This window comes from Molossus molossus, unplaced genomic scaffold (assembly GCF_014108415.1).
Source record: "Molossus molossus isolate mMolMol1 unplaced genomic scaffold, mMolMol1.p scaffold_m16_p_20, whole genome shotgun sequence".
NCBI classification, from domain to species: Eukaryota; Metazoa; Chordata; class Mammalia; order Chiroptera; family Molossidae; genus Molossus; species Molossus molossus.
Genome location: NW_023425356.1, coordinates 41,016,788 through 41,029,070, shown reverse-complemented (window position 1 = coordinate 41,029,070; position 12,283 = coordinate 41,016,788). Strand labels below are relative to the sequence as shown.

At 45.0% G+C, this 12,283-nt stretch overlaps 1 pseudogene; it reads left to right on the top strand.

Annotated features, from left to right (window-relative positions):
• The window catches only part of LOC118636988, a 38,844-nt pseudogene extending 31,710 nt beyond the window's left edge, over positions 1–7,134 (top strand).
• Positions 7,135–12,283: the final 5,149 nt, after the last annotated feature.

Below are 12,283 nucleotides of genomic sequence, written 5' to 3'. Positions count from 1 at the left end.
TCACGGCAGGGCAAAAGTAGGTTTACAGTTGTTTTATGGAAAACAATACAATAATTAAGAAATAATAATATACGAATAAACTCTGTGTTTTGCCTACTCACAACTGTAGACCTACTTTTGCCTCACCCTGTAGATAGACGGATAATCTTTAGTCCTTACGACAGGGATTTGAGCCTGTCTTCTTGCTGAAGTCTTTACAATCCTATTAGGATACACTTCTCAGTGCTTCTGCATCCAAGCAATGAATGAACACAGTGTCTTCATGGGGCTGACGGTGACAGCCATGGGAGAAGTCCCCTGCAAGCTGGAGCAGTAGTGGTCTTGCTCTCCTTCGCTGGGTTGCTGACCACAGGAGGCGGTTTGCTTGTCCCGCACGGTCCCTGCTCCCACAGGGGCCCACGCAGATCACATGTTCCCAGTGCAGGCAAACAAGCTCTTCTGAGCACCACAGACAAATGGCAAATGGAGAACTTGGTTTTCAGTTAGCTGGAATTACTTTAAGTAATTTGTGATTATTGTACTCTAGAATTTAACAGATGGGTGTTTATTCTTATAGTGTTAGGAATAATTCCTAGCTGGGGATTTCATATGAAACACACACACACCACACACACACACACACCCCATATTGTGAAGTTGATTGGTAAAATGACACGTGACAAGTCTGTCACAGTATTTTTCGCTTTATCGGTCTTTCTTTCACAAGTAGTAAAACGATTAGAATAAAGAAACAGCTTCCCATATTCTAACGTACCGCTGTTTGAGTCCTGATTAATGTCCATCCCTTCAACAGTTCGCCGTCTATAAATCTGCGCACGTAGCCCGGAGGAACTAGCCCTAGCGTGACGTATGCTGTGATCAGAAGACAGACACGCAGCATTGACACACTTCCTGCCTTGGTCCCCAGACTGCACTCCTGCCTGAAACCTCCCTCCAGTGCCTGACTCCGCAGTGCTGGGTGCCTGTGACCCAGAGACGCTGCTGCCCTGAGGGACGGCAGCAGTCAGGAAGTGTGGCCCCTTCAGGGGTGTGTTTGCAACTTTCCCGACACTTTTTTCTCTGTGCCATTACTCTGGCCCTTCACATTACTGGGAAAGAATAGAAACAGCCAGACATCCTTGCGATTTTCCCCACCGAGAAGATGGAGGAGAAAGCACTCCAGTGGTAAATGGAGAATCATTCTCAGCCTCCCTCCTGGATCTGGCTTGTTGTGCTTGGAGAGATCGGCACACAGAACGAGGGAATACAGAACTGACACACACTCTGGAATTTCTGCACCTGGGGCTGGGAGTAGGAGGCCAGGTTCTGCCACTCGGTGCAGTTCCTGAACCCGGGCCTGAGAGGACCTCGCAGAGTGAGGATGAGGGTACATCCGAGGGGGAGGCTGCTCGGTGCCTTCATTCCTGAGAAGCCAGAGCGGCTGTGTTCTCATCAGGCTGTTTGGAAAGCTTCGGAATGGCCTGATCTAGGGCGGTGTCCGTGGAGGCAGGAGTCAGATGAGCTTATTCAGCTAAGGAAAAACTTTCTAAAAATTATCTAGATGAACTACAGAGTTGGAAAGGGCTTTAGACGTCATCTCATCTACCTTTCCATGTGCTGTATAAATTCCTCTACAGCTTCTTGCATCTCTTAAAAGTTCTTATCCACTCTCTGCTTGAAAACCTTCAATGACATGGAATGCATGAAATACCCATTTAGGTAGCAGCCTCTTTAGGCAGATTTGCATCTGCCCCACACATGCCTGTAATCTGCTAGGAACATCCTGTCAGTGTGACAGCCACGTAACCTTTTCCTTCTGGCTACTGTTACATGAAATTTCTCTATTTTATTTTTTTAAAGTATGTTTTTATTGATTGTTTTATTTATTTATTTATAATTTATTTATTTATTTTGTTACACATGTTTCTCCTTTTCCCCCCACTGACTCCCCGCCTCCCCGCCGTGTCCCCAGCTTTGTTGTCCACGTCCATTGTTCATGCATACATGCATACAAGTTTTATTGATTGTTTTAGAGAGAGAGGGAGAGAGAGAGAGATAGAAACGTCGATGTGAGAGAAATATTGATCAGCTGCCTCCTGCATGCCCCCTACTGGGAATCGAGCCCAAAACCTGGGCACGTGCCCTGACCACCGGGAATCGAACCAGGACCTTTCAGTCCATGGGACAGTGCTCGATCCACTGAGCCACACCGGCCAGGCGAAATTTCTCTATTTTAATACAAAAATACAATGTTAGGATCCTGGCTTTCAGTCCAGTGGAAGAATTTATACACAAGACACACACACACAAACACACGCACACACACACGCACGCACACACACACACTTTGCTTGGGAGGAATAATCAGGGATTTTTCAGGGAAGAGATAGTATGTGAACGTAGCCTTAAGGTGTGAGTTGAATTTGGATGTTCCCAGGAATAGCCTAGAAAATAAGCAAAGATCTATTACCTTTGCTAGGTTAAGGGGAGATCATTTAATAGGGTTCATGTTACTTGCTTAAGGACCCCATTTCCCAGAAGGCAGCCATGGAGTGTTCCCTTAAAGGGCTTCCTTTGGGAATGCACATTATTGCACCCTTTGATTTGTTTCAAACATGATGCCATTATTTCTCTTTTTAACAGAAGGTTCCTACTTAATCATATTTCCTGCCCCCAGAGTAAATTTATATTGAATAGAAGAAAGGAAGTAAATGGAGTTTCAGAAAGCAACCTTAAACCATACCCATTTTTTGGGGGAAAAATACCCAAAGGAGACACTTTAAAGCTACATTTCTCCAAATGTAGAATTTTGTTAAAAGGAATGAACAAAAAGGCAAGCAACCCAAGATGTCGCCCGGTGGTCTATAGATGCCGTCTAAGAGGGAGAACCTAGGCACACCCGAGCAGCAGAGGCTTGAAGTCTGAGGTTATTTGATTTGCCTTTCCTGGATGCACCCTCTGGGTTACTCACTGCCTGAATGTAAGCGCCTTTGTTCATCTCCCCCACTCCTAGGCTCGTCCAAACTGGGACCTGCTCTGTCTCTCTGGGTTTGCTTCTTCGGCAGAGGCGGGACATAGTCAGTGGCTAAGCCACAGGATAGAATGCTGCCTCTTTCTCCACTGACTCACAAGATGACTGGCCCAGCTCACTTCCCCTTCTGATGTTTCTATTCCTGTAAGTGGAGTGGAGCCCTAGCGGTCCTCACCACCTTTTTTTATTCCACAGAAATAAATGTGTGTATTTGTGAGTGTGCTTTGTGACAAGGATGGTAAGGAGACTAGTTCTCGTTCTCTCCAGGCAAAGCACAGGATCACTTTCCCTTCTATTACAGTGGCCCCAACAGCACCCTTGGGGTAAATAGCAGCTTTCTCAATGTTGGCTTGTTTATTGCAGAGTAAGAACAAAATCTTGGGCTCAGCCAGTTACATCCCCATGTTGACTCACTTCCTTACCTTCCTCCTGGCTGACAGAGCAACAGGGCCAGTTCCCAGGTTTATTTTACCTTCTCCAAACAGGGTTGGTGTTTCATCCCCGTGTTCAGTGCACAGGATGGATTCTTATTCTTCTGCAGATGCAGAGGTGCTTTATGCTACAAACTGTCTATAAGGATGAGTTTTGTGAATATAAATTTTTGTAAACAAATAAAATTTCGCCCTGGCCAGTTTGGTTCAGCGGTTAAAGCATCAGCCTGTGGTCCTGAGAGACCCGGGTTCGGTTCCCGCTAAGGGCACGTACTTCGGTTGCAGTTTGTCCCCGGCCCTGGTCGGTTGTGCGGGTGGCAGCCACTCGATGTGTTCCTTTCACATCGATGTTTCTCTCTCTCTCTCTGTTCCTCTCTCTCCCTCCCACTCTACCTGAACAGAAAATGGAAAAATGTCCTTGGGTGAGGATAAAAAAAACAAATAAAATTTCTCCCCCAGTTGAGATGGTTATCTCAGAAGAGTTTCTTCTTTGTTTTGAGTTGACTGCTCAGCATGATAAACTGGGAAGCATCAGAATAAGAAATGAGAGATGAAGCTTCCTGTTGTGGTTAGGTCCCTAATTAGCCGTGCGACTTTGGCCACAGTGCACTCTAAAGTCCCACGAGTTAATAATCTGGCCATGTGGGGTCTTAGTTTTTGTCATCTCTTAAGAGTTTGGATTCAGACTAGATGATTTTTATATTCCAGTTAAGGAATTCTTTAAACAATCCCAGTAATCCATGATACTTTTGCTTTAAACATCTTCCTTTAGCTTTTCTTTAAGAAATTTATAGTCATGATTATCCACTTTGGAGAATTAACTTGAAAGATGAAAATATGGAAGTTAAACAGTACTCATACATTTTTCAATAAGGATTCTTACAACTTGTCTTTTCTAGCAAAATATTTGACTATATTTCTAGCAGTTTGATTAATATTCTGCACAGTCTGGGCCCTACTTAGCTCTCCAGTCTCCCTACTTCTCTCCACACTCACTTCCGTAGTGATTTTCCACTTATGGCTTTAGATACCATCTACTTGTTGATTCCAATAGATTTACTTATCCGACCCAGGTTTCTCTCCTAAACCCCAGACTCATGTTCTAGGATCTGTGATATCACCATTTGGATTCCTAGCAGGTATCTCAAACTCCACATGTCCAACATAGAATGTGTGATCTGTGGTGCCTCCCCAGCTGCTTCCCCCATGTTGGTCACAGCTGCTCAGACCTCCCACCTGCTCACACCAGAAGTTTGGTTGTCATCCTTACCGTCTCTCTTCCTCTTGCAATCCTCTTAATGCTACCTAATTGGTCTCCCTGCTTTCTGCTCTTGCCCTCTTATGAATAATTTCCCAAACAGCAGCCAGAGCCATCCCTTTAAAAACTAAGGCAGAGCCCAGCTGATGTGGCTCAGTGGATGAGTGTCAACCCATGCACCAAGAGGTCACTGGTTCAATTCCCAGTCAGGGCTCATGCCCAGGTTGTGGGCCAAATCCCCAGTGGTGGGCATGCAGGAGGCGGCCAGTCGATATTCTCTCTCATCGATGTTTCTATCTCTCTCTCCCTCTTTTTTCCTCTCTCTCTCTAAAATCAATAAAGAAAAAACAACAACAACAACAACAAAAGCAAGGCAGAAATCATGTCAATGCTCTGCCCTAAGCTCTTTAACTGATGAGTTAGTAATTGACTCCTGGTCACTCAGAGCCAAGATGGCACTCAGGACTCCTGTCACCTTTTGGGTTCATCTCTGCTTCTCCCTCTTTTGCTCACTCTGCCCTGTCCATTGGTGTCCTTGCTCTCCTGCAACTTTCCAAACATGTCATCCTCGAGGCCCTTGCGTTTGCTGTTTCCTGTGCTACAATCTTCTTGTAGATATCTGCACAGCGAATGGCCGTGCCTTCTTCGGTTTGTAATTCACATGCTATATTTCTACTGCGTTTGTCCCTGAACCGCTCCCCCATCTTTGTCTGCCCTGCCCCTGGTGTTCCCTATCACCATTCTCTGCATTTTTCTCCATAATTCTCATCACCATCTAACACAGGATTTCTCCACCTTGGCTCTATAGACATTTGTGGATAATTCTTTGTTTTGGGGGATCTCCCTGTGCATTGTAGGGTGTTTAGCAGTATCCCTAGCTTCTAGCCACTAAATATTAGCAACCCCTGCCCTCCTCCCCAGCTATGACAACCAAAAATGTCTCCAGACATTGCCAAATGTCTCATGGTGGGGGCGCAAGATCATCCCCTGATGAGAACCACTGATCTAATACAATATGTGTCTCACCTATTTGTTTATCGTTCCTCCTCTCCCCACTACTAGAATATCACCTTCACGAGAAGAGGAATTTTTGTCTCTATTTTTCACAGCTGTAATGCAAGCACCCAGAATACAGCTCAGTGCACAGTAGGTGCTTAACAAATATTTCATGAATGAGTGAATAAATAAAATGGGTTCGTGCTTTGTTCCTCTGTGCGCATTGAGCTCTAATCACCCGGGCCTTCTTCTGCCTCTTGTACATCCCCAGCTCATTCTCACCTTCCCACCTTTTTCCTTCAGTTCCTGCCCCTGGAAACTCTACCCACAGGTTATCACCTGGTAGACCCAGGCTTGTTACTCGGGTCTCTTCTCAAATGTCACTCGCTCAGAGAGCCCTTCCCTGATCACTTATCCAACATGGCCCTCCCTCCCTGCCAGACTCACTCTCTATCATGTTACTCTGATTTAGTTTCTTTATTATATTTATCTCTGAAAGGATCTTGTTTGTTTATATGGGGAATTACTGTTTTTCTCTCAAATGACTGTTCTCGGAGCACTTGACCCTACCTGCTTTGTTTGTCCGGGCATCCCCACTGTCTAGAACAGTTCCAGGCCCATAGTCTGTGCACTGATTGAACGAATAAGCCTGTCTCCTAACCAGTTTCAGCGTGGAAGAGATTCTCAATAGATAGAACTTAAGAGTTCTATCTGTCAGGGCTCAGTTGCAAGGACGAGAATCCACTTTAGTTTGCACTGAGAGGGGTTCATTACAGCATGTGAATCACAGAAAAATTGAGGAGGTCGAAGAAATACCCTCCAGGCTGTGGACCTTGAGAACGAGTACATCCATTAAGGACTCTGTGGTTAACTGGCCCTAAATTCATAACCAGAGTCCAGCAGTCATTGCTGAGAGAGGCCCCTCACGCTGCTGCATTTCAGGGAAAAACTACAGCCTGAGCCCTCAGCCTCCTGCTTGCTGTTCCCCATAAATGAGTTCCTAGCATTACCTTTGGACTAATGGGCCTTGCCTGGCCAATCGGAAGTGTGCAGCTAGATCGCTATTTGCATCTATACTGACTAATCAGAGTGGCTACAGAACAACCAATCAGAATGTGTGAAGTCAACCAATCATGACAGTACTATTTGGGCCAATCAGACTGTGCACACTGGGAACCTCATTTTCATAAACATGGCGCAGTTGGGAACCAGGGTAGGAACTCTCTGTATATACAGCAGCCTCCCCTTTGTCCCAGTGGACACGCTATAGGTTTCCACCAGCGGCTGCATTTCCTTGGTCTGCACACTGTTCACCTGAATAAAGTTTCTCCTTTTTCCACACCCCAGATTGGGGACTCCCGTTGACATTAGGTTGGTGGCCGCACACTTTTGTTGACAAGGTTTAGCTTTCGAGAAGCACCTTGAAAGCCACACACTGACTGGACCACCGAGGGAGACTGCTCTTCGATCGGGAGACTCTAGCTGGCCGAGGAGGCCGAGGTGCCAGCTGCTGGCTCTGGGCCCAAACCACCACTGCCGGGACCAGAAAGCTAGCACAGGAAGGAGGTCAGCTCTCTCAGGAACTGTCCAGATCAGGAACTGCCCCAGAAAAACCAGACACCGCCACCCTGCTGTGCACCAGAAAGAGCCAAATGGTGAAGCGCGTCCTCTGGCTTACTGGATCTTCCAGCTGTCATGCCAGGACTTCTGATGAATGGAACCAATGGAACTAAAACCTAGCCGCTAGGAGGTCTGGAAGATGTGGCTTTTAGCTTTCCAGTCTCTGCTACCCAGGAGGGTACATGGGAAGGACATCAGAACGGATGCGGAGGGCCAATCCACCATACACAGAGGTGGGGTGGTAAAACAGGATGGAGAACAGTGATGAAAAAAAAAAAAAGGGAAGGTAAATGCATCTTCAAGTTCATAGCTGCCAGCTAATAAGTTCACATTAAAAAAAAGTGAAATAGTCAAGAGTCTTTTGTACATAGTCCTGATCGGTAGCATTCATACAATTTCAGGATAATTACTCTGCCCTGAAGATGCAGTAGCATGTTGTGACAGAATGGCATCACCATTCCTGACACATCGTTCTCAGCCCAGCCAAGTTTCATAAAGCCAGGATCTGAGATCTCCTGGGGAATGGAACTGTTCACACCTTCTAGCTCTACAAGAAAAGTGACATCGGTCAGCCTGGGCCCTGATTTTCATAGCTGGCCTTGTACATTTGTTTCCAACACAGGGCAGTGGTTATTACAGTCAGGGCGTTAGGAAAGGCTTAAATGGCACAGAATCTCAGATTGAGACTTTTTGTATTGGCCAAGAAAGAATCCATTACTTGATTTCATTTTTATTATTTGAAATCCATAAAGGCTTATTTATTTGAATGAACCTGTGTTCATAAAATATACTGTATACATTACATCAGATCACATAATGCAGTGTGTGTGTGTGTGTGTGTGTATAAACATAACATTTTTTAAACTTAATTCATCTTATTGGAAGGATAAAATCCACAAATTATTTTTGTTCTTAACCTGACATCTGCATGTTTTTTAATATTTAAAAAGCTCATTGCAATTATAACTAGGTTTATTTGTCTTACACAACTAAAATCTAACTTTATTTATTTATTTATTTTTTCTTTATCCTCACCCAAGGACATTTTTCCATTTTTTGTTCAGGTAGAGTGGGAGTGAGAGAGAGGAACAGAGAGAGAGAGAGAAACATCGATGCGAAAGGAACACATCGAGTGGCTGCCACCCGCACGACCGACCAGGGCCGGGGACAAACTGCAACCGAGGTACGTGCCCTTAGCGGGAACCGAACCCAGGTCTCTCAGGACCGCAGGCCTACGCTCTAACCGCTGAGCCAAACCGGCCAGGGCTAAAATCTAACTTTCAATAAAATCAATGCGAAATGATAATTGGGAAGCCCCTGCTCAACTAAAAGTATAGAGATTTAAAAAAAACACCACAAAATGAAATTTTAGAATGTGCTTTTAAGAATGTGATTTTATCAAGTTTAGGAGATTAAAACTACGACTGTTAAATTTTCCTTTTAAGTTTCCCTTGTGAAGGACTTCTTTATTATTATTGATTTTTAGAGAGAGAGGAAAGGAGAGCTAAGGGAATTTCTTGTTCCTTCCATTTATGCATTCATTGTTGATTCTTGTATGTGCCCTGACCAGGGGTTGAACCTACAACTTGGGTGTATAAGGATGACTCTCTAACCAACTGAGCTACCTGGTGAGAGGACTTTTTATTTATTTATTTATTTAAAGTTCTTTATTGTTGAATGTATTACAGATGTTCCTCATTTTTTCCCCATTGACTCCCTCCAACCCCACTCCCGCTCCCCTCCTGCTTTCCCCACACTGTTGTCTGTGTCCATTGGTTATGCATATAAGTTCTTTGGTTTATGTCTTCCCATCCCCCCAACCCCTCTTCTCTTTGAGGTTTGTCAGTCTAGCAACCAATTTGCACTTCTTAATCCCTTCACCTTTTTCACCCATTCTCCCAACCCCCTCCCATCTGGCAACCAACAAAATGTTCTCTGTATCTATGAGAATGTTCCTATTCTGCTTGTTCATTTTGTATGTAGATTCAATTGTTGATAGATGTGTATTCATTGCCATTTTGTTTATTCATATTTTTTATCTTTTTTCTTCAAGAAGACCCTTCAATATTTCATATAATAATGGTTTGGTGGTGATGAACTCCTTTAGCTTTTCCTTGTCTGGGAAACTCTTTATATGGCCATTGATTCTAAATGACAGCTTTGCAGGATAGAGTAATCTTGGTTGTAGGTTCTTGCTTTTCATCACTCTGAATATTTCTTGCCACTCCCTTCTGGCCTGCAAAGTTTCTTTTGAGAAATCAGCTGACAGCCTTATGGGAACTCCCTTGTAGGTAACTAACTGCCTTTCTCTTGCTGCTTTTAAGATTCTCTCTTTGTCTTGAACCTTTTGCATTTTGATGATGATGTGTCTTGGTGTGGGCCTCTTGGGGTTCACCTTGTTTGGGACTCTCTGTGCTTCCTGGACTTGTATGTCTGTTTCCTTCACCAAGTTAGGAAAGTTTTCTGCCATTATTGTTTCAAATAGGTTTTCGATTTCTTATTCTCTCTCTTCTCCTTCTGTCACCCCCAAAATGCGAATGTTGGCACGCTTGAAGTTGTCCCAGAGGCCTCTTACACTATCCTCATTTTTTTGGATTCTTTTTTCTTTTTGCTGTTCTGATTGGGTGTTTTTGCTTCCTTATATTCCAAATCGATGGTTTGTTTCTTGGCTTTACCTACTCTACTATTGAATCTGTGTAAATTATTCTTTATTTCAGTTAGTGCCTCCTTCATTTCTGACTGTGCATCCATCATTTCTGACTGGTCCTTTTTTATGCTCTTGAGGCCCTCACTAAGTTCACTGAGGTTCTCATTAAGTTCATTGAGCATCCTTATAAGCAGTATTTTGAAGCAATCTCTGTTAGGTTGCTTATCTCCATTTTGCTTAGTTCTCCTCCTGGGGTTTTGTTCTGTTCTTTCATTTGGGACCTTTTTCTTTGTCTCCTCATTTTGGCTGCCTCCCTGTCTTTGTTTCTATGTATTACTTAACGAGAGGTATGGGGCTAGCTGAGACCAGATGCTGCTTGTTTGAAAGAATTTAGGAAAACCTGAAGCAGGATCCAAGACAGGCCAATCTATGGTTAAGCAAGTGGCAACAGCTTGGGTGGGCCTGAAAGCTGGGTGGGGCGGGGCCTCAGGGAGTCACCAGGGCGGGGTCACCAGTGTGAGCCAGGTTGCTGGAGTCCCAGATATGGTGACTGTCTGCTGCCCCAGGGAAGGGCTTCCCAAAGGAACAAAGGCCTCTGACAGCAGGTCTGTCCAGGAGAAAGCCCCCTCTCAAGCCCCCGCTCCAGTGCCAAACAGCTCAGTTCTTCCCTGTATGTCTCTGGCGCCCCTCGAGCTGCCTCCCCTCCAAGTTTAGAGGGAGAGAGTCCGATAAGTCCGAGCGCGGGCCCTTTAAGGAGCTGCCTGGGGCTCCAGCCGCCTCAGCCTCCCTGAGCCTCAGTTCCCGCTGGCTTTCCAGCCAGAAGTGATGGGGATTCTCTTCCTGGCACTGGAACCCTGAGCGGGGCGCCTGGTGTGGGACGGGGACCCCTCAGTACTCAGGAAGGACCTTCCCAGCCGAGGTGTCCTCCTGATTTTATCCGCCACACGTGGGTGTGGGCCCAGCCTGTCCCCTCCGCCCCTCCTACCTGTCTCGATGCAGCTGCTGCTTTAATTCCGTAGTTGTGGGACTTCATTCAGCTTGATTTCAGGCGGCTTTGAATGATGGTTGTTCTGTAGTTTAGTTGTAACTTTGATGTGGTTGTGGGAGGACGTGATACCGCGTTTACCTACCCGCCGTATTGACTGGAGTTCCCCGCCAGAGGACTTTTTAAATAACTCTGCTTTATTGAGTACCTTCTGTGTGCTAGGCCTTGAACTTTCTCTTATTTAATCCTCAGAGACATAGAAATTACTTCTTTATGCCTATGTGAACACGAAGGCTCAGGGAAATTGCTTGTTCAGAAATACTTAGCTGGGAAGGGGTAGAGCGAGGATTAGAAATTAGGATTTGACCCCCTTATCCTTGCAACTTTAAAGCTTACTCCCTCTTCTGCAACACTTATTTATTCACTCATGCATTCATTAATTTATGCAGTTAATGCTTGCAAGTGCTGACTACGGGCCAGGCTCGCGCTGTTTGCTGGGATCAGAATGAACAAAAACAAGGGCACCGTTCCAGCCTGTGTGAAGCTACGGCTCTGTGCTCCCTCCAGGGTATTTACTTTTTCAGGATTTATAGATGAGGATTAACTTACCTGCAAACACAGACAAGAATGAAAAGTTTCCTTTTTTTTTTTTTTTAAAGGAGATGACCATTTTATAAGTATTTCCATGTGAAAGAATATTAAAAATGATGACTCGCCCTAGGTTCTGTGCGTTGGCTGAGAGTCCTGGACGACTTCAAGATTAATGAAGCACAGAAGTTAATGAGAGAGGCTGAAACTCGAGAAATCCCTAGTGAGAAAAATAAGGCTTATCAGTGTTTTACATGAGGCAGAAGCAACTGCAGAAATTGAGTTTCTGTCGGGAGGCATCTAGTATTTAAGATGTGGTTTAATAACGTGTCTGGGGTGCTGCACCCTGAGCACATGGGCCAACACTGTCAAATTCCTGAGCAAAGGTCCTCATCTCACCTGCCATCAACCACAAATGACAGAACCAATTATGTATCAGGACTTCAGTGCTAGAGGGGCCATGGGCTGTGTACCACCAGGTCTAGAAACATGTAGAGATAGTCTTCACTTCTACACACTAAAATACGTTCACTCTATGGGTAGATCGGTCATTTTTGTCTCTTCTGATGAGACATGGATATAGGGGAACATTTCACTTTCCACTTCAACAGAAAAACAACAGCCCCAGGGCAGAGATGACCGGCTGGTGTGTAACCTCACTCTGGGGAGTGGCAAGGCTGGGGGGACCCTGGAAATAACATGACTTGTCTACTGGGGTAGCAGTTACTCAGCTGCTGCTGTTTGTTGC